The sequence below is a fragment of the Equus caballus genome, chromosome 6 (assembly GCF_041296265.1).
Source record: "Equus caballus isolate H_3958 breed thoroughbred chromosome 6, TB-T2T, whole genome shotgun sequence".
NCBI classification, from domain to species: domain Eukaryota; kingdom Metazoa; phylum Chordata; class Mammalia; order Perissodactyla; family Equidae; genus Equus; species Equus caballus.
In genome coordinates this window covers 72,884,104-72,909,816 of record NC_091689.1, presented here as the reverse complement: position 1 = coordinate 72,909,816, position 25,713 = coordinate 72,884,104, and the positions used below count along the sequence as shown (strand labels likewise).

At 35.4% G+C, this 25,713-nt stretch overlaps 1 protein-coding gene across 35 annotated transcripts in view; it reads right to left on the bottom strand.

The window, feature by feature from the left end:
- The window catches only part of CNTN1 (contactin 1), a 339,733-nt gene that overhangs the window by 224,586 nt on the left and 89,434 nt on the right, over positions 1-25,713 (bottom strand). For 33 of the 35 annotated variants that reach the window (XM_001487937.6, XM_070270139.1, XM_070270146.1 and 30 more), the window contains one exon: positions 25,604-25,651. The exons of the other annotated variants lie outside the window; for them this stretch is intronic. The gene's annotated coding sequence lies outside the window, so the exon portion shown is untranslated. The remainder of the gene's footprint in view (positions 1-25,603; positions 25,652-25,713) is intronic. 35 annotated transcript variants of the gene reach the window in all.

Here is a 25,713-nt window from a genome sequence, read left to right as displayed (position 1 = left end):
GTAGACTCTTAGGTCTTTTAGGATTTTTGAGCCTTTGAAAAGATTAAACCAACCCATAAGTAACTCCTTTAAAAAGTTTATTGTTTGAATTGTCAAATGAATGAATGCCAACAACAAAATAGATGATACATTTGCTGCAATATTTTGTTAACATATTAAAAGCGCAGCCTCCTTTTATGGATGATATAAGAGGTTTAGCCCCATTATCACTAAAAATATACTTATCTTAAAACTGCTATATAGAGGTATTTTAAAAATAACCACATCATGATTATAGTGCACAAGTATAAGTTGTGTGCGTATATGTGGATGTGCCTATGTATACAAATATTTTAAAACTTTCATTGAAGTACAGTATATTTCACATTAGTGGACAGATGGTTCACTAATGGACACATATAGTGTCCAATTTGTTGAATTTTTACAAACTGACACAGCTATGTCACCCACACTCATATCAACAAAGAATATATTACTAGCAGCCCAGAGACTCTGTCTTCTCTCTTCCATCCTCTACCAGCCCCAGAGACAGCCACTGTCCTCACTGCTATCATCATAGATTAGTTTCATCTGATTTTTTCACAACCATTTAAAACCAATCTGTAGTGCTGTACAATTCTCCAGATATGGAACCATTTCAAAAAAAGTTTGGACAAAATTTTGTATTCACACTCTTCCCATTCTTTCTTGACCATAAGTTCTAGATGTAAAATGTAAATGTTATCCTTTCATTTAATAAGGCAATTTTGTATAAGTCCTTTTTGATATGAATACTTTGGAACACATTTTATTTTCCTACCAAAACTAGGTATCATAGCAGGATATTAATGTACCAGTGGTTCTTTTGTAAAATATTTGTTTTTGTGGAGTTACTGCAAAAGTAATCAACTCTACTTCTTCATAAGGAGTTTTATCTTTAAACTTGCAACTGTAATTTCCTGGAAAAGATTTCATCATAGACATTTGTCCTACGTAATTAAAGAGGCACTCATAAAAGTGTCTTGAAAATATAACTAATATGTTAGTTTTAGGGAGTGAGTGTGGGGATCTTTCTGAACAAAGTGATAGTTTAATGAAATAGATGAGGATTTAAATTAAAAATAGATAATGAGTTAAAGAAGGGAGTAAAAGTCCTAATTTATATGGATAACATATGATCTAGACTGCCTCCTTGGTGGAACAGATGCAAAACTCTTGGCTGAAGAGACCAACACATGACCCAGAAATAATTATCTTTGAAAAATAATCTGAAGTAGTGATACAAAGAAAAACAGGTTTATGGAATAAAGGAGAAAGAAAAACTGGCTTGGGGTATGCAGACGTGAATGCAAACAATACCTGGCTTTCTTTGGATACAGGTAATGTTGACTTGAATCCTTTTTTTAACAAATATTCATTGATGTGGGCTATGGGTCAAAATCCAAATTGATGCTGGGAGTTTAATGGCCTTTGTTCTTAAAGGCTTAGAATCAGTAGTCTGTTGGAGCCAGCCCACACCAGCTTCAAAGAGCCTATTTTAATATTCAGGAATTTTACAAGCCAGACGTTAAACACAATCATTATTAATAATTAAATGATATAATCCTACTTATATTTTTAAAAAGATAAATACCAAAAATGCATGACTTCCTATACATTTTACTATTATCATTGCTTTAGAGATTGTCTACACCTATTTTATCTGTATGGTGAAAATGCTGGGTAATAGTGTGTTATTGAGCGCTTCATTCCAACTCACGTTCAGTAACAGCAAGTTGGTAGCTCAAAATCAACCACAGTGGAAATATTTACAGGACCAAAAGCAGCAAATGCTACAGAGGGCTTTCTCTTTTCCTCTGGAAAACCAGTGGTTAAACATTTAACAGCATACCTCAGCTTACAATTCAGTGTCTAGAGATTTTTAAAAACAATTAGTCCTAACCTACTCCAACAACGTTTTCCAATTTTGATTTTAACAGTGTTCACTCAAAATTGCAACTAATGTTATCAGCGTGGACAGGCAAAAGCTGAGTTATGTTACCTTTTCTTTGGCCAACTGAAAAATGATTATATGTAAATAAATGTCCAAGGAATGTTTATCCCAAAGGATCCATACTTTTTCCCTATTAAGAACCGGGAAAAAAAGTTGGGATACTTTCAAAGGTGGTTATATTATATATCCCAGTAAATGCAGAGTTTAGAATAAAAAATTAAGGTTAAAATTTCTTCATCAAATCATAGAAAAATGTTACATAAAAATTAGCTATAAATATGCTTTTAACCATCTAATTGTACTCCCATGTTCCATAATAATATTAAAAGATTTTTTAATGCTAAGATAATTATATTTACAATCAGCCCCAGATGTGCATTTTTGCTATAGTTGAATAGATTAATAAGGTTGCCACCTAAAACGCATAACAGTAATTTCACAATGGCACGATGGTTTAACAGTGTAAGATAGAAAATAAGTATCATAGATTCCACTTGATGGAATATAGAAACAAAGAATGATACTGAGGTTTTGACAGTATTCGAGGAGGATGCTGGGAGGCTCACTCTTATCCAGGCTTAACTAGGATCCTCATATCCCTCCAAACTTGGAGCACTTGAGGAACTACTTCAGAGTCTTTGAAAGTGATGGGCTTTGGTTTTGGTACAGTAGAAGGTTTAAACTACACGAGAGGATGGCACTAGCTTTTGGACAAGGTTAAAACCACCTTTAAGTTTTCTTAAGCTAGCTCTTTGGAAATGTCTACAATATGAGCTCTGCTGGAGCTCTGTGAGCTCTGTACACTGATATCCCATGCCCTGCTGAAGTGAAAGTCTCTATCCTACTCTTTAAAATATCTGAAATTAATAGTAAATTAAATTTAACTAAAGTGGCAATAAAGCCTCCATCTGGATCTACTGTAAATTACATTGACTCTGATGTCCAGACTGGTGACCTCAGAGAAGAAGGGGGCATGCTCCATTCTGGGGATAAATATTATTACTTTAATCTCTGTTGTCCTTTAACACACAGCCTACAGCATGCAATAAAATTACAAGATATAAAAAGGAACAAGAAACTATGCCCCATAGTCAAGAGAATAAATAGTCAATAGAAGCAGATCCAATAATATAGGAACATAGGCTACTTTAGGATTGGAAGATGTCTGAGGAGATGGGTCTTTAAAGTGTATGTTGTAGTCAAATGGTGAAGACGAGTAAACTAAATCTGAAAGGAGACATTGACTGTAAGCATAGGAGGCAAGAAGAGACCAAAGACTTTACTGAGGTAGGAGTGATAGGATTTGCTGGCTGATTCAATGCAAGGGATAGATAGAAAATGTTGAGAATAACACCTAGGTGTCTACCTTAAAAAATCATTGGATGTTGAAACCAACAACTAAAACTGATTATCCAAAAGTTAGAATAAATTTAAAATAATAGAAGACAGTGAACAGTATACGTCTACTTCACCTTCTCTTTCTTGACTCTTCAGTGTTCTGCCCACTTCCCAACAGCTGGAATATCTCTTCATTCGCATCCTGGGATGCCATACTCTCCTGGTTACCTCTTTGTTTCTCTGAATTCTCTTTCTCTCTATTAGCTTATTCACTTTATTCCCCCTTAGAGATCTGTAGCCCTGAAGATTTCTCTCTCCTCTCCTCTCTTCTCCTCCCTTCTCCTCTCCTCTCCTCATTTTGTGCTCTCTCCCCAGGTATTCTCATCTACTCTCATAACTTGACAGATAATGTATAGTAAATTCAAACTTCTATCTGCAGGAACAATGCCTTTTCTGAACTCCAGACCCATCAGCCCTCTTACACACTTGATGTTTATACTTGTATATCTCACAAGCATCTCAAACTCAGGCAGTTCACAAATGAACTCAACTTCCTTTCTCTAAATTTGTTTTTCTTTTTTCCTCTGTGCTAGGAAATGGCACCACCATCCACTCATCTGTTCATGCCTGAAATGAGATATCATCTTTTATACTTGAGAGATCATATTATATATATATATACATACATATATATATATGTATATATGTATGTATATATATGCTGATGAACTCAAACTTTGCCTCTAGGTAAGATATCTTTTCTGAAGTCCAGACACATCAATTTCATATTTCCACTTGGTAATCTCACTCTGAGATAATTGAATTTTCAATATCTTTTCCAAATTAAGTTTTCCTCCAGTCATACCTACCCTGGTAAATGACACCACCCTACAACATCTGCTCATGCCTGAAGTCTATGGCTACAACCCTCTTTTTCTACCTCCTAGTTATATGCTAAATTCATCTACTTTTTTGTATCTTCATTGTCAGTCACCAAGTTCAAGCTATCATCATCTCTTGCTTACACTAATGAAACAGGTTTATAGGTGATCTCCCCATATCCATCCTGATGCCTGCTGATCCTTACCAAATACCATATGAGATCATCTAGAAGGATCTTTTAAAAAAGCAGACGTCATCATATCATTTACTGGCATGAAAATGTTCAGTGTTTTCCCAATACAATTAACGTAATAGTCTAAATCTTCAACATAGCATATAATATCCTGTTGGCCTCTAACCAATCCTCTGGCTTCGTTGTGTTCTTTTCCCCCTCCTTCACTATATTTCAGCCACACTGGCTATCTTCCTGTTTCTTCCTAACTTAAAGACTTTATTCTTGCTCTGTCAGGAATGCTTTTTCTCCAAATATTTTCTTGGCTAAGTGACTCATCTTTCAAGCTGTATCTTCTACATTACCACTTTGCAAACTGAGATAATTCTTTCTGCAATTCATTCTCACAATATTTGGTACCTTCGTTTATAGCTGATCAAAATTACAATTAAAAAGACATCTTTTGTAATTATTTATTTAATGCCTAACTCTTCCACTATAATGTAATTTCCACTGCAGCAAAGACCACAGTTGTCTTTCGTATAGATGTCTGGTGTTCATTACTCTGACTGACACATAGAGGGTACCAAATGATATTTACTGAATGCAATGAATCAGTGGCACAGTGTATGCTTGCATCAAGATCTGATTCTTTAGGTTTGAATTATCAGTCACTGTGATAGAGTTGACCACATAGAACTGAGCTGCCTGCCTTTGAATAAATGGTTCATTTTTAACTTCAGATCTTGGCTAAGAATATTTATGTATTAAGCTTCTCTCTAAAAATCTGCACTACTTATCTCTGTCCCAAGATTTTGCCTCTCTAGCTCGTCAAATTTGAACAGGTCAGTAGACTCTGACCTGTTGTTACCCATGGTGGACTATCTGCTCTGGTTTTGTGTCCAAACTCATTTATTCTTAAGTGGGGACGTTTTATTATCTCCACAACCCTACCTACACCCTGACCTACTTGATTTTTCTGTTGTCTTACATTCCCACATAAGTCCAGCTGAAGATAGAACACTGATTAACTGTTATTAATTCTAATAAGTCTAGCTGTTGTTTTCACTTTGTTTTATCCAGGGAGATTTTCCTCAGCCTTTTGAGAATTTTCTTAGCTGGCTCCTAAATTTCTAGTAGTTTGAGGATGACATGTTTGAGTCTGGTGTGGAGATGACTGCCAGAGGTGTTGAAAAATGCTTGATGACTTTAACTTTTCTAACTGCTGGTTTCCAGAGGGTAATCTATTTCTGCATTCAGTGATTAAGCTGTCACTTTCCTTATTTATCAAAACTAGGAAAACCTAAGTTGGTGAAGCTTATTGGTAATTTTTTTAATTTAATAATCTCAAAATATTGCTTAGTAGTAGAGAATACTGTTTTTTAAAAAAGAAAAATTATAGAGTATTTTTGTTCTTCTAACTAGTATTGTTCATCTTCTCAGATATATCTTCCTTACTTTCCCAATGAGTTGTAAAAAGGGACAGGCAGTGTAGGTAATAGTTAAAAGCATAAGCTTTCATTTCTTACACCCTAGAGCTTTGTGTCGTATTTTACACTTACTTGCTGCTCGTCCATGGCCAAATTACTTAAATTCCTTAAATCTCAATATAGTTATTTGTCAAATGAAAATACTAATGACAATAATAATGCCTACACAATAGGAATACTGTGAGAATTGATTAAATGAAAGAACACACCAAGAACTTACCAGTAGAGTGCCTCAACATAGCAAAGGCCCAAAGTTGTTAGCTACCATTATTCCCTAAACTCCCTGCAACCTAGCACCAAGCTTTATGCTTTTATATCATACACATCTATCACAGAGCTTGCATAAAATAAGTTTACAATAAATGCTTATTGATTGATAAATTCAACCAGATTTTCTGAGTTCTTTTGTTTTGTCAGGTCTTAATGACTCAGAAAATATTATCTCCCACCTGGAGAGCCATTCCTAGAAACATAAGGTTACTTTCTGCCAAAAACTGATATGAATACATTATTATTAAAGTGTTTGCTTATTTTTCTCTAAATTTTTCACTGTCTCCTTAATACTGAGAAGAAAAAAAATCTCCTTATTGTGATTTAAAGTAATTTAAGTATTGAACATAACATGATTCGATTTTATACTCCAGCATGGTGAAACAGGTTATCTTAATGCAAATTCTAAGAAGTAATAGATTTTATTATGTATACATTCTTAAGTGACTACTCAATAATAGATTTTATTGTGCATACAAACATCAATTATTTATAAAAATATCAACAGATTTGGTTATAGTAATAGATTTTATTATATATACATTATCAAATAATAATAGCTTAAAAATATTGACATTTATTGGTGCCAGAATTGTCCTAAGTACTTTACGGGATTTATCAAATCTAATGTTTCCAACAACCAACCTTCCAATGCCTTGTTTCCTTTCAGTAATGCTCCAATAACCTACAAGAGTTAGACATTAATTTAATTACTGATGCTCATTTATAAATATATAAAAAGTTAGAATGACACTTAGGTTTATGTTCATATTGTCTTCAGCTTCTGACTCAAAAGTAGTGTGGATAGAATAGGAGGTTTGATACTCTGGGCCTCCATGTTGCATAACATCAAGGAACACCATCTGGTATCATTTTCTCTCTCCTAAAGAACTTCCTTTGCCATCATTTATAGTGCAAGTCTGACGGCAATGACTTTGTTTTAGCTTTCGTTTATCTGAAAAAAAGTCTTTATTTTCCCTGCATTTTTGAGAGATATTTTTGCTAGATATGGAATACTAGATTGATAGGTTTTTTTCTTTTTCTTTCAGTACTTTAAAGATGTTATTCTTTAAAGACACAAGTTCTATGTGGAAGACTGGAGAGAAGATGTTAAGAATGACACTGAGGTTTCTGGCTTGAAAAAATCAGTGGATGTGGACACAAATAATTAAGACTAAGAAAATTCAATAGACGTAGGAAAATAGAGGATAGTGAATTGGTGTATTCCATTTACTTTGTTCTTTTTAACTCCTTAGCCATCCGCCACAAAATTACTGACTCCTTCTTAGTTGGAACATCTCTTCAACTGATTTCTGGGACACAAACTTGCCTCTTTTGCCTCTTGCTTCTCCATGCATTCCTATCAGTCTTTGCCTGTGCAACATTTTTATTATCATCCTTTAAAGATCGAAGGATGAGAAACCTTTTCTCATTTCATTCTCTCTTCTCAGGTATTTTCATTCATTCTAATAACTTGACCTATCATGCAAAATGAATTCAAACTTATATCTCCAGGCAATGTCTTTTCTGAGCTCTAGACCCAGCCATCCACTTATATACTTCATATTACACTTGGGTAACTAACAGGCATCACAATGTCAGGCAGTCCACAACTGAACTCTTGACTTTTTTCCCAAAATTTGGTCTTACTCCAGACTTCCCTATTCTAGTTAATGGTATAGTCTCCACTCTTCTACTCATACCAGAAACCTAGATGTCCTATTTAATATTTTCTTCTTTCTCTATGGCCATTAGTCCATTGGTTTGTACTTGATAAATACGTGTTGAATCTGTCTACTTCTTTCACTCCTCACTGCCATTAACCGAGTCCAAGCCATCACTATCCCTTGCCTGAACTATTGCAATAACCTCCTAAAGGGTCTTGCTGCCTAATCCATATCAAACATCATATCAAAGCACCTAGAAGGATATGTGTTTAACGTGGATGTCATCATATTATTTACTGGCTTAAAATTGTCCAGTGTTTTCTTACTGCAATTAGGATGCTATTTTATATCTTTAACAAGGCATAATGTCTGTATCATCATCGCCAGTCTCATCTTGTGCTATTCTCCCCTCATTCACTACAATCCAGTCATCCTGGTCATCCTCCTGTTCTAACCTAATGTACACACTCTACACAGGCTGCTTCTCTTGACCTAGAATACTTTCCCCCAGGTCTTTTCTTAGCCAACTTCATCTCATCCTTGAAGTTATAGCTTAAAATTTACTTCCTCTGGGAAAATTCCCTGATTATCTTCCCACTCTTCCTCCTTGAAGGATAGGTTAAGTGTCTTGTGATTCATTCTCACAATATTACTGTACTTTTTCTCAGTAGTACTTATGATAATCTAATTAAATGTGTACTTGTATAATTGTTTATTTAATACTGGACTCTCCCAATGGCAGAGATCACATTTGTCTCACTCTTTAGCATCTGTTATTTATCACTGTATTTGGTACATAGAGGGTACCAGAAATAATTTTTGAATTTATAAATGAATGAACCATTGGCACAATTTGTGATTGCATTAGCTATTAACTGGACCTGATTCTTTAGGATGAAGAATTGGTAACTGCAATCAGATTGGCCTGATGGATCTTGGCTGCCTGCTTCCAAATAAATATTTTATATTCAACTTCAGACCTTTGCTACACATTCTTACAACTTTAGTTTCTCTTTAAAATAGCTGTTCTTTTGTCCCAGGATTTTCCCTTCCTTGGCTTACCACATCTGCCCCACCATTTAACTCTGCTTCAATTCTTGATGCATATCACACCGACCTTTTTCACTTATGCTATGTAACCTGTTCTGACTTTGTGTCCAATCTCATCTTCACTTAAGTGAGAGAGTTTCATCTTCTCCATGACCCTCCTTAAGCTCTGTCCCTCCTGAATTTATTTTTGTCCCAGATTCCCATCTTGCATCTCAGCCTAAGACAGAAACTTCATCAATCATTATTAATTCTAGTTAAGTCCAGTGTGGTTTCTTCATTCTGCTTTCCTGGGAAAGTTTACCTCCGCATCACAAGACTCTTTTTTGTTGGTCCCTGTTTCTGTAGTTCAGTGCTTTTCAAACTTTACGTGACATCGAGCACTTGGAAAGCTCTTTTAAAACACATATTCCCAGGCCCCACTCTGAGAAATTCTGGTATATAAAATCTGGAGTGAACCCCCTAATTTGCATTTGTAGCCAGCTCAGTGTCATGCTGGCGCTGATAGTCTTAGAATCATAATTTGAATGGCCCTGTTCTAATGGTTTGAAGCAAGTTTATTAAAATCTGGTGGAGTTGAATGAGGTTTTGAAAAGCCATGATTGCTTTAACAATTCTTAGATCTGGTAATCATGATATAAGCTACTTCTCCATTTTTACTGTTTAAGCCATCAGCATTATTCTACAACCTGTGAAGACTCCTCTCCTTAAAAACTCTTTTCCATAACAAACATGGCTCTTTATGTTTTCTTTTATGAATGTTTAAAAGTGTAGTTTTATTCTGTTCATTGGTCATTGACCATAGTCAAATTTTCCTAATGTTTTACATTAGGAGAAGATGAGTATTTTAGTGGTTCAATACACATTTCATGTGCTGTAGTCTGGGGTTTGGTCCTGGGTCTGACACTTATTAGCTGTACATTTGCTTATTCATCTGTCAAATTAGAAATATAATAATAGCTACATTAATAATATCTATCTCATACGAATGTTGCATTGATTGGCTAAATGAAGGAATTTGGAAAAATCTTAGCACATTGCCTGCTAAGATTTAGCACAGGAGTGCTAAAAACTGTGAGCCATTGTTGCAGAAAAATCATGAAAACTGGCGCTATGTTTTATGCTTCTGTTTACTCCAGAGCATGTAGCATAAATCTAGAATAAATTGGTGTTTGATAAAACTTTAAAATTATAAGACTCGATGTCTGCCAGAAAAGTAATAAATGTAGTTTCCTTTAAAACTTTTAATAACTCCTGATTCAGTAAGGGTGCTCCAGAAAAACAACAAAACCAAGAGAAAAAAAATATATATAGATTATATATGTAATATGTGTGTATCATATATAGAATATACATGTATAATATATAAAATATATATTTATAGAATATAGGTATGTTTATATATTTAAAGAGATTTATTTTAAAGAATTGGCTCATGAAATTGTGGATGTGAGACTGGCAAGTAAGAAATCTCTAGAGTAGGCTAGAAGGCAGGAAACTTAGCAGGCATTGATGCTGCAGATTTAAGGTAGAATTTCTTTTCTTCTGGAAAACTTCAGTTTTTTATCTTAAGGCCTTCGAATAATTGGATGAGGCCCTCCCACATTACGGAGGGTAATCTGCTTTACTAAAATTCAACTGCTTTTGGACTATAACTACATCTACAAAATACCTTCACAGCAACACCTAGATTAGCGTTTGATTAAATAGCTGGGTACTACAGCCTAGACAGGTTGACACATAAAATTAACCATCACAGCTCCTTTCTACCTACAGAACAAAAATCAAATTCTCTCTTGGTGTGAAAGGATCTCCATGATTCAACTCAATTTCTCTCTTTTAATTCCTCCCTCCTCAATTGTGAGACTCGTTTTTCAAGTTCCATCATTTTGTGATGGCTTCTCCTATCATTCATCTCCACGGGAAGTACTTTTCTCTCTCTGTTCTCATAGTCATCATAACTTTCCTGCATCTCTCTGTGTTATAATCCTCTGTACATGTAATAATTTTTCTCTATTTGTTGAGAACTCCTTGATTGCAGGGACTATGCTTTCTTTTTATTTCTATCCCTACAAAGACTTTTCACCATGGCACCCAGAAGACATTTGTTGAATTTATTAAATTATCTCCCTACAAAATTTTCAAATAATGGCTTTATCAATGATATAACATTTAATTCACTTCATTTGAAGGAACTAACATTGTAAAAGTGTAATATATTGGCAAATTTTCCATTCCCTGTTTTAATAATGATACAATTACTAAAAAGTGCAGTATTTAATAAATGAGATATTTAAAATTTTTGGCAATTTATCATGTGGGTAGAAGACCAGGTGGACATATTTTTTAATGACAATATTATGAGTTTAGTTTTATTTAAATTATACATTTTCTCACTATTCATTCAAGGAAAAAAGAGCAGTTATTCATTTTCAAATTCAAGGGGCAGGGTATAAAACAGCAGGAACTCAGACAATTCAGCAATCCATCTATCTTGAGAGGAATAAAACACTACTCCACTCTGTACTGGCTGGCACAACTCTTCACCAACAATCCTCCATTTAGATATAAAAACAAACTGGTCTTTGTATTTTGTTTATGCTGTCACTGGGGCATTACTCTCAAAGCACTTCAGCAATACAAAAATAATGCTGCTGTCTCTTACAGCCACAGCTAAAAAATATTCGCAAAAAGTGCTGCTCAAAGAGCATATTTATTTCAGTTGGTTTCCTCATTGTGCAATGATAGAGATATTAAAGTAAATTCCTTATTTTGTCAAGATCCTGAATATTCTCTCATTTTATGTACATATAGGTAAAATCCTGAATTGTGCAACGTTTATTAGGTACGTATGAGAGAAATGATCTAAATTTACTCATGAGATTCCTCCTTCCCCTTACCCCATCCAGTTTTTAAATTTAAAATTTAATAGGGAGAGATGTGAACAAACAGAGACAACAATATGTTATTCGTGCAATGATAAAAATAAGTACTGGATTCAGAGGAAGCAGAAAGGATAAACTGGTATAATCTCCCTGAGGAGGTAGGGAACAAGAAGGTCAGGGAAGGTTTCATTCAACTGAGTGTTAGAATAAGAGTAGATATTTTCCAGATAGCTAAGGTGGAGGACAGAGGAGTTATTTCAGGCAGAGGAAGTCACGTAAAATAAGGAGTAAGGAATGACACAGCTTGGCTCATTCTGTTTAAAGAACAGGAGAAAATGAGGCATAAAAGTAGAAGAGAGGGACAAGGCATTAATTTCCATCCCATGAGTATGAAAATTTGATGTCCAAGTCCAACGTGCTTCATGACCTAGTTTCATGTTATCTATACAACCTGAATTTATTCACATAGTAGGTGCTGAAAAATATTTACTTGGTGCTGAAAAATATTTACTTAATGGAAACAAATGAATACCATTTCCTAATTCTGTATATGCAAGGAACTTTGCCAAGGTTTATGCAGAATGAAAACAAACAACGAAGAAAAAGCCAAAACAAAAGCAGAGAAGACATCATAGTTAAATACAAAATATGATAATTAAAATGTAAATCAAGATAGAAAGTAATGTAGAGGAATTCTTTGGAAATTAAGAAAATATTGTTTCTGATACTGGTTCAACACAAGGTTGACATATGGGAAGCCGTATCACAGAAAACAAGCCATGTTGCAACTGCAAATGACCTGTGGGGAACTAGCCTAGGCAGATATGCTCCAGGTTGAACATAGTCTAGGTAAGTAATAGCCTCCCTTTAGGGAACATGCATGCTTTATAGATTTATGTCCCCTGCTTGAGTATATACCTCCCACCTTCTATAAGAGGATAATTTTTTTAAGTTCCCTAGGAATGTAATGACTCCTGGACAGAGATTCTATGCTGATATCCATCATCAATGACAGCTGAAAGATCTGGCGTGGTGACTCCCAGTCTGTAACACCAGAGGGTCAACGTTCCTAACCTTCTCCCCTATAACCCACTGGCCTATACAACTGCTTCAAGATGCTGTGCCTGCCTTAAGATGGTTCTTCAGGATGCTAGTCCACCATCTTCCAATCAGCTAGCTCATCGCTTAATAAAAGCCCTTTCTCTACCACTATCTTGCCTCTTGACATTTTGGCTTCTGTCTTGTGGCAAGCAGATCGTGCCTTTTGCACAGTAACATTTCCATTACTCTACAGGTAAGCCTGTGTCCTCAATGCTCTCTGCACCCACTCTGTTCATTCCTACTTTAGTGTTTTCATTTACAAATTCTTTCCCTGCCTTCTTAAATGCTTTAATTTCCTTCTTATACATATCTAGATTTTACCTATCTCAAAGAAAAGAGAAGAAAAAGAAATGATAGTGATTAAATGTCTTTTTTTTTTTTGCCAAGCATTCTAAGTGCTTTATATAAAACATCTTATTTAATCCTCACAACTTTTGAAGTGAGTAAAGGAGGGATTGCCTCCCTGTTTTACCACTATAGCCATGTATGATTCAAAGAGGTTAAGTAATAGTGCCAAGAAAATATAAAACAGTGAGTGGAGGAGGTGAGAGCTAAGTCCAGTTCTATTTCTTTTCTCTCCAAAGCTCAGCTCATGTGTTATCTTCTCTATGAATCATGCTCTTACGACATCATCCTCTATTGTGTCTTGTCTCTGATATCCCATGACCAGCACCCCGCATCCTAATACAATTTTTTTCTAATAATTCTTCAAGTTAATTTCATCCCCTCACATGGATTATGAGGTCTTCGATAGATAGAACCATATTTTATGTTCTCTTGCATCACCCATAAAACTCCAAACAGTGCTGATCACATAGCAAGTGCCTTGAAACATTTGTGGATTGATTAGGCTGCATCTTCTGGAGTTTTATCCCCTATTTCGTTTCAGTGTAACCCTCTCCCCCAGTGATGAATCATCACCCATAGCCAGTTCTCAGTGTGAAAATGTGGATAGGCTATTTTCTGATGTGTAGTGTATTTTCAGAGTCAATTCTTGTGTATCCTGACAAAGCAGTATCTGTGTCATATCTGTATATTTACCTGGTATCTGTATATTACCTCATGGTTCTACCACTAATGCTCTGTGAGCCTGCACAAGCTACCTACTTCACAGGTCTTTTGTGAAGGTTAAAAATGATTATGTATGTAAATGAATGTTATAGACTTTAGAGTAATGAAATATAGCTATACAATTACAATATTTAAAGAAATAATCTACTTGTATTTCTTACTTCCTACCAAATTTATCCCTGAGCTAATCTGATAATTGAATCAATGTCCCTGTTTCAAAAGAAAACGTCAGTGCCCATATGTATTTTAACTGGCCTGGTAAGGAAAAAGTTCCAGCTTCGGTCACAAAGAGCATTAGTAAATCAAACAGCGGGAATTTCAGACCATAGTAGAAAATTTGGGATGTCACTGAAGGGTAATTGAGCAATAATTCTGCTGATACTTCTTGCTAGAACAAGGTGGTAAGGCATTTCTGGAGGTAATACAATGACATGAGTTAAGCAAAATCAAAGATAATTGACGCCATTCTCAAAATGATCACCTTTTCATTTGTTAGAATTCAAAAAAGAACCAGGTGACAAACTACATGCATATCATATGCATCAATGTGTGCAAATAATTTTAAATTTGTCAAATATAGTACTTAAAAAGGGTAGAAAATTATTAATTCTAACTGTAATAAGTAATAAAAATTGTTGTACCAATATATAATAAAGAATTTGAGGACAATGCTCCTTCCTAACCTCAGCCATAGACTAGTGGGAAGCCTCTCTTACAAGCTGTGTCTAAAAGAAAAAGGCAGGGGGATTCAGTGGGGGCAATCCTCAGCTGCCTGGGAATAAATGTCCAGCCCTTAACTGCTGCAAAGCAGCCTCCTTCAAGGTTGAATTACAGGTTATTGTTTGCTGGAAAACAGGCAGAACTGGTTTTCTGGGATCTTTTAACATAGAAGAAATTGAGAAAAGAACCCTCATAAAGAGCATTGGAGAGAAGAATTTATGAAGAAATATGAGATTCACACTGCTCCCCCTCCTGTTGGTTGGTGGTACGGGTAGAAGAGGTGGACAGAAAGTCCTCCCTTGAGATTTGGAAGGGATTTTGAACATGGAGTGCTGGCTTTCCTGTCCACTTGCAGGTTCCTGAGCAGCAGAATCCCAGATATTTTCAGTGCTGCCAGGGCGTGGGGATGGACAGCTACGAGATGGCAAGAGGCACAGATAGGGAGAAGAGGGTAAAGCCCACTCTAGTTTCTTATGAGACCTCGTGATGCAGAGAAAATTGTGAGTTTCCCATTAGTTTAGGTAGTCCATAGACAATAGTTGGAAGCACTAACCTAGAGATTAAGTCTTGTAAGGGGTATCTGGGTAGAATGAAGTGATAGTATCATAGAAGTGGTAACCCCTTTGGGATAAGAGGGGAATGTGGCTTCCTACTATAAGACTACCCACCTCAGGAAGCTGTAGGGGAGATTCACTGGCTCCTGAAGAGCATCTGTGTTACTCCTTAGAGGTAGCAAAGGGCATCAGCTAAACATGATAAATGCCAGTGACCAACCAGATGTGGGCCTTAACAGCAGGAGTCATACACATGGTACAAGTCATTCAGGTACTAGAATTTGCAGCTGGAAAGAATCTGAGAAACATGGTGAGAAGAGTAGCACCCTTTTTCTGTTTTATGAATGCACTGTAATCTGGCAGTAGCTTCATCAGCAGCGGTGCACTCTGGTGGTGCGCATAACACTTAAGGATCCTCCTAAAATGTACAGGTATTTATTTCATAAGAATTGGTGTCAGGTCAGATCCTTTACCACCCTACATTTATTGAATCATATTTTCAAGTGTAAATGAGGAATTTTATATTTATATCTGACATATTTTACCTTGGTTTGAGCTCAGGGTTATAACTGTTGCATTAAGTTTGAATACTGATTGTCTTGTCCAAAGTGTGACCTACTGGGTTATATAATGGCAATTTGTTGTTATATTTAACTTTAATTTCCCCATGTTTGCATTGCACTCTGTAGAATGTGATTTAGGCTGCCACTTTCACTGTATCAACATAGAACTACAGCTCTGATACTAAACCTAACAAAGCACAAAAAGGAAAAAGGATAGATGCTGTCATAGGTGCTAGATAAAATCCTACCAAATCAAGCTCCAAATTTAATTAAAAGAATACTCTTTTGAGGGAAAGGACAGTTTGATGTTAGGAAATCTATCAATTATTATAACACTGTAGTAAAGATGGATTTAAGGTGGACCGTGGTGAAGAGAGAACAATTAAGTTGAGTAAGAGAGGGGCATGTAGATACTAGACTCACTCACTAGATGAAGTGAATGCTCCCGACGCTAGACCTGAGCAGCTCTGAAGTGTGAGCTTCAGTAAAATAACAGATCTATACAAGTCATGGGTCTGTGGAGGTATTTCAAGATCAGATGGATCAAAGAATGTTGAAGTAGCAAATACCAACGGTGTAAATCTAAAATGTAGGAATCTTACAAATATTCGTAGTATATTTCCTAGAAAAATATACATAAATATGGGAATATTACAAAGGGATTAACAATAAAATTATTTTTAAGTAAAACATTAGGAAAAACGTATGTAACTATGAGAAATGACCAAATTATATAAGGTATAACATTAAAATATGTTTTTGAAGAATTTGTGACATGGAAAGTTTCCAAATTCAACACAATATAAGATGAAGTGAAAAAAATAGGATATTAAAATTTATGGTATATATGACTTCAAAATAGCTCAAGATGATAAAAGCCTATCTCTGAGATGTGAGTTATAAGTCCTCTCTCTTATTTTCCAAGTTTTTTCAAAACAAGTGTGCATTTTTCAAAGGGCTCCTATTATAGAGCACTCATCACAGATTTGTTTTCCTAATCGTTATAACGATCTCTCCATCGTTACCCCTTTTTGCCACACAAGGAACATCAGACGGCTTGCCTATACTCTTACAGGTGTCAGTGGAGATCTAGAATTCAAATATAAGTTTCTTTAGGTTCTTTTTACTGCAATACATACAAATGTATTCTTGCATTTCCATTTCTGAGAAAGAAAGAAACCCATCATTCAAGTGTTCATGAAAATTTCTAAGCACTTTAAGTGTTATTCATTGATAGGTGATTCAGTAATCAAAATGCAAATATATGGATTAGAATTTCGTCTCCTTTCCTTGCCAAACTTCTGCTCCGAATAACTTAACATTAGTGTGATAGCAGAAAGTCATACAAGGAAATTTAACAAGCAGATTATATTATCTACATATGGAAAAATCAATCTCAAAGTAATTACTAAATCAATAATTATATAGCAATTAATATTATCCTGTAAGACATTATGCTGAATAATCTGTGGAGGCTTGAAAGATGCAAAAGACATAACTCTCTTCTCTTACAGGTTTATAATCTCATTTGGGATATATATGTGAAAAAGAAAAAGAATAACAAAGGTTTAAACTAAAAATTAAAAATGTAGGACAAAGGAAGAAATGAAAATGTTCTGAGTGTCTACTATGTAGTGGGCACTGCTGGGCACTTGGATATGCCATTCCTTAATCCTCGCAGTAATGCGATGGATGATGTATCTGATGAGGCAGAACCTAAAAGAAAGAGAAGCAGCTAGAGAAGTTAACTTAATAAATCGTCTAGAAAGACCTCCTTTTACAGGGTCATTTTACTTTCCCCTAATAACCTAGTAGGTATCTATCCCCCTGGAAAAAAGGTAATAATTGGACCTTTTACGACCTGCTAAATTAGCGTTCACCCACCATGGAAGTCAGTCACTGAGTAAATTATTCCAAGAGATTACTTGGGCATGGAGAATAATCCTTTTGCAATTTAACGTTACTGGAACTTCTTGGAAGTATTTCTCTTCCTGATTGAGGTTGTTCGCAGAAAAGGATATCAGGCATCTCAAGAGGTCACCGTGAGGCAAGGGAGAGCATGGACACTGACACAGGCTCAGAACCATGGTTTAGAGGTTCCTGAGGAAAGGCTGAGGCTGGCAGCTTTTCCTGTCCCGGCCATTGAATGAGAGTGGACATTGTAGGAACAATGGCTGAGCTTCTAGATGACAGAGGGAATCCTGAAGCCCACAAGTATACAGGGATTAGTTTCAGTCAGGACATTCCTGTAGCAGTGCAAAATCACCGGTTGGAATGTATTAGAGAACCAGTTTTCCATAGCGGCTCCATGTGTATCAGTAGAAAGCAATGGATGGACTTCCTAGTTTTCTCTCTGCTTGGGATTTGGAAGTAGGGCAGACTGCATTAGATGGAGTCATCCTCTGGGAATCTTGGGCAATGGGAGTAGGGGTAGCAAGGACCTCAAGAGAGAGACACTGGACTTCCTGCTAATATGGGCATGCCAAGTTTAGAATTATGCAGAAAAATAAAAGATGTGATTGCATTTGGATTACAGTTGTTTTTCTTTTTTTATGGTGAGATGAAGGCTCAGGAAAGAGATATAGTTTGCCTAAGGAGGGTCACAGCTAGTAATCTGCAAAAGTAGGATTCAAACCAATTCTCTTTGACACACATATTCTATCCTCTACAAACGAGATGTCACAAGACATTATCTATTTTCCAGATAATATTATACATCAGCAAAACTTAGTAAATTGTTATTCACTAATAATTAGTAAAATGTTTTCTTAAACTCCAGATGAATGCTATTATTCAATTTTGGGAGAAAATAAAGCTTATGTTTGCTTTATGAATTTCAGTCATTTCATTTTATTCTTCATTGAATCTCAGGCACTAAATCCCCTGCAGTTTCTTGGATTTACTTTTATTGAATAAGGAATTCTTATTTTGATGAAATGGAATAAAGAGTCATGAGATTTTCCTACATTAATCATGCTTGAAAAATAAAGCAATGGCTTTTAATACCTATCTATAATTCATTCTAATATAATTGATGAGAAACTCAAGTTATTAGACATCCAAAATAATTCAATTGTGCAACAGAAAAAACAATGAGAGTCTGCCAAAATTTACCATAATAAATAGTTTTTAATGATACTGAAAGATACAGTAGAGCTGTAATACTTTTCCCAGTGTTCCCACAAGTGCCAAGGAGAATAGTGAGCACATATTTGGTGTTAAACGAATTACTTTTGATTGACGATAGCTGCCAAGTCCTGAGTAAACTATAGCATTTAGGAGAGTCTATGGAATTGTTGAAAATCATGTAAGATAAAGGTTATAAAGATATGAAGGTTTTTAAGTGACAAACAAATGAAAGAAGTTATAAATAAGAAGAAAGGTACGACTTTATGCTGACAACTTCTAATTCATGAAAAATTGATATAAATAGATAACTTGACAGAGAGAGAGAGAGAGTTTTTTTTTTATATCCTCAATGCCTAGAATAGAACCTGACTAGTCGTGAGCATCACAGTGAGCTGATAATGAATATTTGTTGAATAAAGAGTTAAATATGTTATACATTTATTTATGCTATTTGTTACATATTAGAAATGTTACACTATATTTAAAAGTTGAGTGAAGAAATACAAATAAGCCCTTCTCAATAAGACATAACTGGAAGATAGAAGTGAGAAGCATGAGGTAGGAGATGTTCACAGAGAACTGGAATCTTCTGGATAGATCCCATATCCCAATAACTTCTGGCTTCCACTTTAGCTATTTAGAAGTCGTCCATTACTCTAACTGCTTTCCTTTTTCTAGCTGCTTCCAGTTCTTCTTTATTATTCGTATTCCACAGTTTTACTTTTATGTGTTTAGATTTGATTTTCTTGTAATTTATTCTGTTTCAATTTCCTTGGACTTCCAGGATCTGAAGATTAAGTATTTTTCAACAATTCTGGAAAATTCTCCACTACTACTTCTTCAAATATTTCCTTTTCTTCCTTATTTCTATTTTGTCCTTTTAGAACACCAATTACATATATTCTATGTTTTTACTCTGTTCATCATCCATCCCATGGTCCATATTCCTTTTTGGTAATGCCCATCTTTTTTCTCTCTATGATATTTCTTTATTTGATGATTATTTCTTTGGATCACAAATTCTCTCTTTAGCTGTGTCAGTTCTACTAAATTGCTCTTTAAGTTTATGGTTCCAATTATAATATGTTTCATTACTATTAGATTCTTTTCCATAACTACTTCTCATTTTTACAGTCTCTATTTCCTTGCTCATATTTTCAAGTATTTTTTTCTTTAAATATATTTTTGGTGGTTAGAATAATGCCCTCCCCTTCCCACCCCAGGATGCCCATGGCCTAATCCTTAGAACCTGCGATTATGTTACCTTACATGTCAAAAGGGACTTTGCATATGTGATCAAGGTAATGGCCTTAGATTGTGAGATTATCCTGGATTGTATGAATGAGCCCAATCTAATCACATGAGCTCTTAAATGCAGAAGAGGAAGGCAGAAGAATGGGTCAGAGAGACAATGTGAAAAGGACTCAGCCCACTGTTGGAGGCTTTAGAAAGGTGAGGAAGGGGCCATAACCAAGAAATGCAGCAGCCTCTAGAAGCTTGGAACAATCTTCAGTTTATAGTCAGCAAGAAAATGAGGGCCCCAGTCCTACAAACACAAGGAATTGAACTCACGAGTAATTTGAACAAGCAGGAAACTAATTCTCCCCTAAAGCTTCGAGAAAGGAACATAGTCTGCACCCTTAATTTTAGTCCAATGAGAACTGTACTGGACTTCTAACTACAGAATTATAAAATAATAAATTTGTGCTGTTTTAAACCACTAAGTTTGTGGTAATTTGTTAGCAGTAACAGAAAATTAATATAGATTTCAGTACCCAAAGTGAGGTGTTGCTGTAACAAGTGTCTAAAAATGTAGAACTGATTTTGGTATCATCCAGTGGGCATAGCTTGGAGAAATTTTGAGAAGCATGAAAGAAAAAGGCTTGATTTCTTTGAACAGACTGTTAGCAGAAATACGGACATTAAAGACTGCTCATGAGGAGTATGAAGGAAGTGAGGAGCGTTGCAGAGGAATTCTAAATTGCCTCAGAGAAAACATAAATGGTCATGAACAGACTATTAATAGAAATGTGAATTTTAAGGATGCTGCTAATGAGAGTTTAGAAGAAAATGAGAATATGCTATTGGAAACCAGAGGAAAAGGGATTTTTGTTCTATAGAGGAAGAAAGCTTAGCAGGATTGTGTCATGCAGTTACATGGAAAGCAGATCTTGCAAGCAATTAACTTGGATACTTAGCTGAGGAGATTTCCAAGCAAAGTATTGAGGGTGCAGACTGATTTCTTCTTTCTCCTTAGAGTAAAATGTGAAGGGAGAGAGATAAATTGGTGGAGGAACTGTTAAACAAAAAGAAACGAGGACTTGATGATTTTGGAAATTCTTAACCTACCCATATGGCAAAGATGTTAAAATTAAGAGATTAATTTTCAGAGATACCTTAGAAAGATAAAAAGATCACAGTATTTAGTAACAAAAAAGACTCTTTGAAAAGATTAAGGAAGTGATCACAGATCCCCTCAGCCATCTCAGTTGAAGCCAAAAATAGAGAAGAGATTTTCTTGGAAACATCCGTGCATGAACCTCTTGTCTAATTCAGTGAATCCTCGCGGCATCCATGGGAGACTCACTGAATTCTTGAGAATTTTATACAAGCAGGGACACTGCTAGCTTGGACTGAAGGGATCAGAGAGATATGATGTGAGAAAGATTCAATCTGTCATTGCTGGCTTAGAAAATTAAAAAGGGGCCTAATGCCAAGGCACGTGGGAGCATCTGGGAGTCACTGATAAAACAAGGAGCTCAGTCCTGCAACCACACAGAACTGAACTCTGCCGACAACCCAAAGGAACATGAAAGAAACTGATTTGGTACTCCCCTAGAACCTCCAGAATGAAATGCATCCTGGCTACACTGTGATTTTAATCTGGTGACACCCGTACTGGACTTCCGACCTACAGAACTGTAAGATGATAAATCTGTGCTTTTTTTTTTTTGACACTAAGCGTATGGTAATTTGTAGGGCAGCACTAGAAAATTAATACAATAATAAACATTTATTTTTTTCTGAATCTGATTATTCTAATATACCTTTGTAAGACTATATCTTCTGTCATGGTTTTTTTCAGCCTTCTTCCAAGCGCCATGTTTTATGCTTTGTAATTTTTAAATTGTTAACTAATTTCTTTAGAAATTTATCTTGAAACATTGAATTTGGGTTTATACTGCAAACAATTTCTTTTGCTTCCACCCACTGACTGTGAATCTGGAACCACTCTAAATTATTGGATGAAGCTTATTGGATCACACAGGTGAGTTCTGCCACCAAACCTCAGTGAAGACTGCCTAAAAGTTCTGAATTCTCGGGGCAAATCTGTGTCCCTCCACTGAGTGGCAAAGCCTAGATAGGCGTGTTTCTTTGATGCACCTTCTCGGTGGTAGGTTATTTCTTGTAGACCCTTATTCATAGAGCGTTGTCCTTAAGGATCCTGGTTCTCTGAGAGGCTCTTCTATTAGACTCCAACTTGGGCTAGACCTAGGCTGCATCTTCTGCCTCCAACTTTGCCCCTGCTTACCTCTCAGGGTTGCTGCCTTCGCTTCATTTTTGTCCTCTTTGGATTCTTTACTTTCTTATCATCCCAGAAAAGCATTTAAAAGGAAGTGTTTTATAGTCATATTTTTTGAGTTTTTCACTTAACAGCTGTCAGAACAGGAACTCTTCATGTATTTTTTTTAAACCTACTCAAATGTATTTTAAAAAATTGAAGTAATACATTTCATCACCTGTACAACAAGGGTTTTACTACCTTAAGTAAAACTGTTACCACAGTGATAGCTTTTCCACTCAATTTCTTAATGCATTTAATAAGTACCATTCTTGAAGTTATCAATGTTAAGAAAAACAAGTAACAGACCACAGGCAATACATTTCACATTTTAAATCCCTACTTTCTAAAAATATATTGATAGCACAATATGAAGACGCTCCTCCAGACTCTAAATTCAGAAAAAATCATGGCCTTTGAGAATCAAATTCTAACAAATTCAAAGCCTGCCATTAGTCTTTGTACTGCCCTTACATTTTACATAAACATAATTAAGCTCAAATATAAATTTAGAAACTATATCTTCTTTTAGGTTTATAAACTAAAGATCCACATTTCCTTGATGATATTTGTAAGCAGTCCTGATCCACTCAGTCAGAAGTAATCCCATCCTTTGTGCAAGAGGTTACAGTATGCTGTAATAATTTGTTTACATATTTGCTGTGGTTTTCTTCCTAGTCTGTGAGCATCTTGAAAAGAAAAAGTGTATGTACTATAAGTATTGTGGTAGACCCAAAATTTAGCATTGAATTTAGGTACCAAATAAACATTTGATGAATTTTATCTATGAGTGAAGATATTCAGTGAAATCTAAGTAGTTTATAATTCTGTAGTACATATCATTTCAGCTTGTATTTTTTTTTTTACCAATATTGGGGAAAAATTATTATAGTATTATAAAAAATATTATAGGATTGTGGGTCAGCATTAGTGAAAGACATCACTCCAAATGAAGTAACTTGGAGCCTGAGTAGAGCTTCCCACCTTTCTTTCTCTTCCTGTTTGTTTATTATCTAATGCACATGTTCTCTTGCACAATGAATGAATTAGTGTATTGATTCTGAAATAAAAGTGATTTTAAAATGGATTTTACCTGAAGCATTGTTAACAGGATAATGATAATGCCCAATGAAAGAAAATGCCATTAAATGCTTAAAGTAAGGGCGGTCACATTGTCAGTATTTAAAATAAACGTTTTCCGGAGTTGAGTTTTAAGTAATTTGCATTTACTTTGTTAAAAAAAAATTATATTGCCAAACAAAGAAATAAATAAATCCCAAAGAAAAAAAATATTTGAGAATTTACAGTTAGGCATAGAAAGCAAGACTATTATACAGGTTGCATTTTCTCACATATATTTTTCAAGCTAACATACCTATATTTTATTTAAAAAATGTTCAACTAAAATTAGTGTTTAAAATATCAGCCCAATGTGTTTCTAATTTATACTAATCCTGCCATGGTAATCATCGGCTCTAAAGTTTTTAATAAATACATTTCATGGAATTAGGACCTGATCTTCACCTCCTTTCTTCCTTTAATTTTTCTTTCCTATAGGATATATGAATGTGGGTCTCCATTGACATTTCAAATGCAAAATAGAGAAACCAAACTCATTCTGTTCTCCAGCAAAACAGTTTATATTCCCATTTCTATTGGTTTTGAAATGTTTCCTTTTTGCTATAGAAGTAAACTGAAAGCCATCTCTGCTTGTCCTTCTTTCTTTCTTTTATCTAATCTGTCACAAAGAATGTCATATTTGCTTGCTTTCTTGTCTTCTGGCAATAGCATGCTTCTCTATTTCCACTGCCTCAATCAGCATTAGGCCCTCACGTCATGCCTTGACAGGACTAGATAATTTTCAAAGATCCTACCTAATTCTAGTATTTTATCGTTAATTTTTTTTAATTGATCACCCTGACCAGATTGTGAATTCTTGTACTCAACAATACAACTGTAAAAATCCAACTTAGTAGTCACATAGACAACACCGGAGATGAAACTGGAACACAATATTACCAACCAAAATCTGTCCACAGCCTCCATCTGCTCTGGCTATACAATTTTTATTGTGTTATCCTTAGATGCTCTTCATTCCAACTTGTCTCATGAGCACAGTGCACATCTATATCATCTTTCACGCTTTCGTTAGTGATCTTCATACCTCAAAAAGTTCCCTTGCAGGGCAGCCCCTGTGGCACAGCCAGTTAAGCATGCATGTTCCACTTTTGGCGGCCCGGGGTTCACCAGTTTGGATCCCGGGTGTGGACGTGGCACTGCATGGCAGGTCATGCTGTGGCAGGCGTCCCACATATAAAGTAGAGGAAGATGGGCACAGATGTTAGCTCAGGGCCAGTCTTCCTCAGCAAAAAGAGGAGGATTTGGCAGCAGATGTTAGCTCAGGGCTAATCTTCCTCAAAAAAAAAAAGTTCCCTTGCCACTGTCTCCTCAATCCAAAATTTGCAAAATGCTACTTAATTCTTATCTTTTCCAGGTAGTTTACATAGGGGCAGGACCCCAAAACTTGGGTGTTAGATAGGCCTCAGCCACATAACTTTAGATAAGCCTCAGGTTTCTCGTTGTAAAATGAGATTAATAATAATAACAAGAATAATAATACTTTTGCTTCATAAAATTGTGAGGATTGTATTACATAAAGCACATAAAGTGTTTAGTAGAGTGCTTGGATTATAAGGTTAAGTAAATAGTATTATTATTGCTGTTGGTATTATTATTTATTATTATTATTAATTCCATGATGTCTTCATTACTCTAGCTCACGTTTGATAACTCATTCCAGCATCTGTTAACTCAGCAATATTGAGCGCTACACTATCCAGTATTAATTGTTCCCTAGTTGCTTTGCGTATTTCCCAGTGATTTACTTGTAAGGGAATTTTCAGAGAGGGCACTGAGAGGACATTTAATAAGTAATCATCAAGAAATTTATCATATGCTTTGGTATTTTTTAAAATTGAGAAATATTACAAAAAGATAAAATGGAACCAATATCACTGTTTGTCACAGACCAGAAAATTGCTAGGTGCTCAGTAACTAGAAATATGTTTCAACATTCTAGAATATTCTATTACGCATAGTTTTGCCACATATTTTTATTCCTTAAACTGAAACACACAGACACAAACACTCACACACCCGTACCCCAAGTAAAAAGCTTACCTTAAGATTGTTCTGAATTCAGCTTCAGAAATGATCCAAAGTGGGTATCTACAAATTGATAATTATGAAATAATAGTCAGTTAGCTTAAAGAAAAAGATATTTTTACTTT